This window comes from Panthera uncia, chromosome E1 (assembly GCF_023721935.1).
Source record: "Panthera uncia isolate 11264 chromosome E1, Puncia_PCG_1.0, whole genome shotgun sequence".
In the NCBI taxonomy this organism is placed as follows: Eukaryota; Metazoa; Chordata; class Mammalia; order Carnivora; family Felidae; genus Panthera; species Panthera uncia.
Genome location: NC_064814.1, coordinates 59,467,696 through 59,474,714, shown reverse-complemented (window position 1 = coordinate 59,474,714; position 7,019 = coordinate 59,467,696). Strand labels below are relative to the sequence as shown.

Genomic DNA, 7,019 nt, shown 5'->3' with positions numbered 1-7,019 from the left:
GAGCAGAGATCAAGAGTCGGACGCGTGAGTGACTAAGCCACCCAGGCACCCCTAATTTTGTAATTTTTAAGTGATGGGATTTCATTGGTTGATCTTTTACTTTTCAGTGGTTTTCTTGTTTTCCCCAGTGTTTTTAAATAAAAAGATGCCAAGCCTGGTAGTCATAATTCATCCGAATTTTCATAAAACAATCCTAAGAAAATAAAATTACTGCTTTTAAAGCTGTAGAAATTTCTGAATCATAGAGAGCATCCACCCCAAGAAGGAGTGGGGGGTGGGGGAACATACTGACCCGGGCCAGGACGTGCTGTACGAAGGCTGCTGTGTGGTGTGCGGCCAAGGAGGCAATGCTCCCAAACGCTGTAGACCAGGACGGTCCCTGTGGCTTTTCCTCACCAGGTTCCTTTCTAGTGTCTTACTTCTCCCGGTCCTGGGCACAGGAACAGAGTCACAGTCCAGGGGCTTGGATCTGAGGCATCTTTGGGGCCCCTGTGCCGCTGAGAGGCTGCTCAGGCAAACACTCTGCTTGCCGAGAGCCTGGCCTGCCTGTCCTGTGCTGAGGCTGCTAGTGCTGGCCAGGCCACACAGCCCACCTGGGGCCTGGAAGCTACAAGGCCCGGCCAGGAAGGTGCTTGCGGGCCTGTGGGACGAGCTGGGCTGCAGCTGAGGCCTCCAGCTCAAAAGGAGACACCAGAGACCCTCCCAAGTGGTTGGGGGCACTGTATCAGCCCCGGGAGCCAGCCTTCTGCTGGGGTCTGGTGTCCCTCCGGAGGACAGGGTGTGATTCTTTTCCAGACATCCCCCCTTGGCCACTTCTGATTGGTAGGTGCCTATTTGTTTGTGTCTTGCACGGCTGGAACAGGAGCTCCAGGGCCCCAGGTCCAGGACTCAAGGGGTGGAAACGCGAGTGGCCCCACTCACCCCTGTCCCAGCTGCCACGAACATTGTTTCTGCCTCTCAGGCTCCGCTGGCCCAGCGGCCTCAGCTCCAGAGGAAAGGGTGCATCCACGGCGCTGCGACAAGGCCACGAAACAGGAGGCTGAAGGCACAGGCCAGGCCCGTCCACCTGGAGAACAAGCAGAGGCAGGGTGCAAGCTGATTCTTAGAGTGGATGGAAAAGCAGCTACAAAAAAGGTTGGTCTGGGAGGCTCTAGCAAGCAGTTTCAGGTTTTATCCTGAAAGCATTGGGAAAGTTTTAAGCATTTTATTTATTTTATTTTTTCCCCATGTTTACTTACTTATTTTGAGAGAGAGAGAGAAAAAAGTGCACAGGGAGGGGAAGGGCAGAGAGAGGGGGAAAGAGAGACTCCCAATCAGGTTAGGTGCTGTCTGTGCAGAGCCCGACGTGGGGCTCGATCTCTTGAATCGTGAGATCATGACCTGAGCTGAAACTGAGGGTTGGACACTCAACTGACTGAGCCACCCAGGTGCCCCTTAAGCATTTTAGAAGGTTGCATTTAAGGACTATTACTCTAACAAGCTAGACGCTGAAGTGTTAAACAGTATCCGTCTCTGGAGGATGGAACTGCCTGTGCTCATTTCTCTGTTTATCTGTGTTTTCTCATGTGTCCTCCAGTGACAGTGGCTGACAGGTATGTATCAGTGTCCTGAAGCCGCCATAACACACTGCCACACACTGGGAGGCCTACGGCAGCATGGATCCATTCTTGCCCAGTCTAGAAGCCACAAGTCCTAAATCAAGGTGTTGCGGGGCTTTGCTCCTCCAGAGGCGGCTTCTCTGCCTTTCCCAGCTTTTGGCGGCTGCTAGCACTCCTTAGCTTGTGACCACCCCCCCAATCTCTGCCATCATCTTCTCATGGCCTTCTCCCAGCGTCTGTCTCTTCTACTTAGGATGACACCGGTCACTGGATTTCGGGTCTACCCTAAATGCATGATAATTTTGTCTGGAGACCCTTAGCTACATCTGCAAAGTCCCTTATTCTAAATAAGGTTACATTCTGAGGTTTTGAATGGACATGAAGTTTGGGGCGGGGGACACTAGTCAACCCACTATACTGTGGGACACAAAATTTCAAAGGAAAATTTCAAAATCCCTCTGGAGGACCCCTGAAAGCTGGAGGGGAAGCCTGGAGGCCGGGAGCCTAAAGAGGAGGCATTGCTGGAGTCCAGGCCCGCCTGTGGGCATCAGCGGTGGGAAGGACAGAGGGCAGCATGCTGGGAAAGCTGTGCAAGCCAAGTCAGTAAGACTCTGGGCTGCTGGCTTTCTGGCTTGGATGAAGGTGCTACTTACCCAGATGGGAATGACAAGAGAAGCAGTTTCGGGAGGAAGAGCCATCAGAAAACCTCCATGAGCTGGGAATTGCCTCCCAGCATGACCAAGAGCGACTCCTCTCTGAAGGAGTCCTAAAACTAAAGAATCGGTGGAACAGGAGTTTGTGCCTTCCTGCTACGGTCCAGTTTTCTAATTGTCACATATGCCTAACTGTGCCACTTTGCAAAGGGTGGACCATAAACCTAACACGCACATTTCAGAATGTATGGCTTTGTGCGTCCTGCTAGTTTAGCCACGTTGTAAATTTCCATAAAGGAAGACTGCAATGTTCAAGCTCACTCACGATGAGTGACATGCCAACTAAAGCCACACTGGCATAAGCTGGATTTCATTAAGATTAAAAACCTTCAGGGGCACCTGGGTGGCTCAGTTGGTTGAGCATCCGACTACGGCTCAGGTCACGATATCACGGTCCATGGGTTCGAGCCCCAGGTCGAACTCTGTGCTGACAGCTCAGAGCCTGGAGCCTGCTTAGAATTCTGTGTCCCCCTCTCTCTCTACCTCTCCCCCGCTCGTGCTATGTCTCTCAAAAATAAAACGTTAAAAAAACTTTAAAAACTTAATGCATGGAAAGGACACTATCAAAACACGAAAAACAACCCATAGAATGGGAGGATATAGTCACAAATCAGATATCTGATAAGTAATCGATACCAATAATATATAGAGAACTCTTGTAAATCAGGAACAAGAAAACCAACCCAATAAAAGAATGGACGAAGGACCCAAATAGACAATCCTCCAAGGAAGATCCTCAAATGAACAAAAAACACATGACAAGAGGCTCAATGTCATCAGAGAAAGGCTAATCAAAGATACGACGAGGGGCGCCTGGGTGGCTCAGTCGGTTGGCCATCTGACTCTTGCTTTCAGCTCAGGTCATGATCTCACGGTATGTGGGTTCGAGCCCCATGTTGGGCTCTTTGCTGACACTGAGGAGCCTGCTTGGGATTGTCTCTATTTCCCTCTCCACTTGCCTCTCTCTCTGTGTCTCAAAATAAGTGAATAAACTTAAATTTAAAAAAAAGATACGAGATTGCACTTCACACCCGCTAGCATCGCTGAAGTCACAGGGACAGACAAGTGCTGGCGAGGCCGTGGAGAAACGAATGCTCGCGCACCGCTGGTGGGGACGCAAAATGGTGTGGCCCCAGGGGAACACAGTGTGGCGCTTCCTCAAATAGCTTAAACATGGAATTACAGATGACCCGGCAATTCTAATCCTGGGTGCACACCTGAGAAATAAAAACAGACGTGTACACAGAAAGCTGTACGCCAACATTCACAGCAGCATCGTTCACAACAGCCCAAACGTGGAAACTCAAACGTCCACCAGTGAACGAACGGACAAACAAAAGGTGGGATGTACATTCAACGGAATACATTCGACCGTGACAGAGAAGAAAGCTCTGACACATGCTACTACACACAGAAACCTCGAAAACATTACGTTCAGTGCAATAAGCCAGGCATAAAAGGAGAGAGAGTGTGTGATTCCACGCATAGGGGACCTGGAAGAGGCAAATTTATAGACACAGAAAACAGAGTAAAGGTTACTGGGCTGGGAGAAGGAGGAAGAAGGAGTTATCATTCACGGGGACAGTTCGGGTGATGAAAAGGGTCTGGAAAGGGACGGTGGTGATGGTGGCAAAACACTGTGAATATACTTCACACTGCTGAACGGCCTGTGAATAGTTAAAATGATACATTTCAGGGTGTGTACGTTTTGCCACTACACTGAATTCCACCTCTCACTTACCAGGTTAGCAGAAATTGGGAAATACAGCAACCCACTCTGTTGGCGAGGCTGTGGGAAAGCAGGCCTTCTCATATTTTGCTTGTGGGAGGAATCTGTCATTACCAACAAAACTCCATGCCTTTACCTTTCGCCTTAGCAATCCGGCTTCTAGAAATTTCTCTTGTAGGTACACCCTCAACAATACAAAAATACCTCTGACTTGGTTACTCATGGCAGCTGGGTGTGTAACGATAAAATATTAGAAACAATTTAGATGCTCATACATAAATGAGTGATTGAATCGAAGTCCATCCACCCATCTCCGTAAATTGACGTGGACTGATTTCCAGGCCGTATTGCTAAGTGAACAACAGGAAGCGTGAAAAAGTATCTAGAGCGTGCAACTTTGCGTAGGAAAGAAGGGGAATTAAGAAAATACACATTTGCCTCCTCACCTGAGCAAAGAGTAACCTAGGAAAGAAAAACCTAAGAGGACTGAGATTGACTGCACGGGGTGGGGAGGGAATGAGAGAGAAGCCATTTCCCTGAACGTACCTTTTGGTACTGCCTTTTGGAATCAAGTTATCGCTTCGAGTACTCGAAAAAAAGAAAATAGACCAAACCTTCAAGGAAGAGGAATCTTCAAGGGAGGAAAAGTCCTAAAATGTAATACACACAGAAACAAATGAATCAAAAGCATTATTTCAAATGAATAACACAAACACCCTCAAGGGTGAGGAGAAAAACAATAACATAAGCAACTTTTGAATATAGAATTCAGAGCATATGCCCCCAAGCTAAAGACAAAAAGAACTCCAAACAAACATTTAACTCTAATCGGTAGGCTCCCCACCGCTCCAGACATAGATGAACAAATCTGAAGCTACTTTTTGGAATTCTAGGAAATTGAACAAATCAATCAATCGATGGGTGAATCGGGAGCCAAGTTCTCAGGGCTGGAGAATACAGTTACAGACACCGGTGGGGGGGGTGGGGGGGGAGGTCGGGGGAGGAGGAGGAGAGGAGAGAAAAACCCTGCAGCATTAGGCTGGAATTAGAGACGTTGTAAACTCTGGGGTGTGCACATCTTATCCATTTCCCAGCTTTGTTTTCCAAGAAGGCCCAGAAGTAATGATGCCACACGGAGTCTAAGTACACCTACAACCCTTATCTTGGTTTGTGGACACATTTTTCTCTATTTCCACCAGATACTTCTTCTTTTTCCGTTTTGAAAACTACCAGGGGAAAACTAGAAATTTTACAGCAGAGAAACCACACTGACCACTTCTTCAACACATGAATCAAAGTCAGCGTTGGCAGTAATGGAACTCTTGGGAAGAATGTCCCTCTTCATATTGGGTACTGAGGACACAGCATTCATTTCCATGTTTTTCCCACCCAAAGTGCGGAACCTGAATCTAAACACGATGAAGCATCAGACAGACCCAACTTGCGGCACGTTCTACAAAATAAATGGCCTGTACTCTCCAAAAGTGACAATGTCATGAGTTACAAACGAAGAATTAGGAACTGTTCCAGATTCGTCTAAAAAAGACACGACAACTGAATGCAATGGATACATGGTTTTGAATTTCCTGTTGCTATCAAGGATTTGTTGGAACAATGGACAACGTTGCAATAAGGTCTGTAAATTACCGTAGCGTGTCAATCTTATCTTCCTGATTTTGAAATCTGTACTGTGGATGTCAGGGAATTCACCGTTCTTCCCACAGGAAAAGGAGAAGAACCCTCACCCATGGGGTTGTCATGAGCGTCAAATGCAGAACTTGGCCCCAAACAGCAGGTAAATACAGGGAAGGATAATTGTGGTAGGAACGAGTCTCAGGGGAAGCGGTGGGTTTTAAGATACCACCACCCTACACCCTCAACTTCAGAAACACCAGCTCGGGCCCAGAAAGACTGTTCCCTAGGCTGCTCAGAGGTGCTTCCGCTCACGGGAGCATTGCCCATAGGTGCCGGGTTCCAGGCAGCGGGTTTAGAACAGCGCCCGGGGCCACCGCTCCCACCCGAAACCGCGGGGCTTTCCTGGTCCAGCTCCTGAGACGGGTATTTGGTAAAATCAAATACAAAGCCCCAAAGTCAAAGGGGCGGCAGTTGATTACGGGACCTCGTGAGGGTGCGAGACGCCCCCCCCCCCCAACCGAGGTAGGGGCGCGGCCAAGGGCGAGCCCAAGGTCGACTAGCAGGTGGCGGTCTGAGAGGCTCAGCGGCTTTCAGCTGTGCTGGGAGAGCGGGACTCCTCCTCAGGTTGCAAACGCGGACTTTAAAAAGGTACCAGGAGGCACTCTGCAGAGGGGTGAAGAATCTGAGGGTGTTTGTAACGTTGTTGCCCTGCCACGTTTAACGTGTCCCAGGTTCTGTAGAAAACGGCATCGGTGCCCGGCCGCCTTACCCGGAGGAACTAGTACGAAAAGTATCCCCCAAGGCAGCCGGCCGGCCCCGTTCAGCACTATCTGCGGCGGTGGAAGCTGCCAACCCCCTCGGCCAGCTGCCGTGGCTTTTGCCTCAGGCCCTGGGCCTGACGCCGGGCTTTGAAGTTAGGAGTGTACCCGCCGCCTGGGGTCTGCGGGGGCTTCTCCCCGGTGCGGCAGGCCGGGTGCGACGCTGCCGCGGGCTCGCCGCGCGAGGCCCGTGGCCACAGGGAAGCAGTTAGGTCGCTGGGCTCGGACCATCAACTCCAAACATGGGGAGACAAAATGGCGGCCGTGCCTCGGGCCGAAGCCACATACGGGTTCCGCGGCACGCACGAACTGCAACTCCCAGAATGCTCTGGTTAGAAAGTGGGAGGGCGACGAGCGCGCTAGCGTCCCTCGATGTGGCGCTAGGCCCCCATGCCCCGCCTCCCCCCCGGCGGAAATACTCCGAATACGTGGCCCCCTCTGGGCCTCTCACCCGCCCTTCCTCGCACTGGCCGAAGGGATTCGTAGTTCCCTTGGCGGCTGCGTTGAACCTCCCTTGGGCCTTAAG

The 7,019-nt window shown here is 50.3% G+C and overlaps 1 long non-coding RNA gene across 6 annotated transcripts in view; it reads right to left on the bottom strand.

Moving 5' to 3' along the window:
• Positions 1–7,016, bottom strand: part of LOC125927207 (uncharacterized) — a 15,240-nt gene extending 8,224 nt beyond the window's left edge. For 3 of the 6 annotated variants that reach the window (XR_007459270.1, XR_007459275.1, XR_007459274.1), the window contains exons 1-4: positions 5,688–6,801; positions 4,587–4,690; positions 922–1,066; positions 293–430 (exon numbers count right to left, since the gene is read on the bottom strand). This is a non-coding gene — a long non-coding RNA (uncharacterized LOC125927207). Of the gene's footprint in view, positions 1–292; positions 431–921; positions 1,067–4,586; positions 4,691–5,687; positions 6,802–6,944 lie in introns of those variants that run through there. The other 3 variants (XR_007459273.1, XR_007459272.1, XR_007459271.1) reach the window with 3 other exon arrangements.
• Positions 7,017–7,019: the final 3 nt, after the last annotated feature.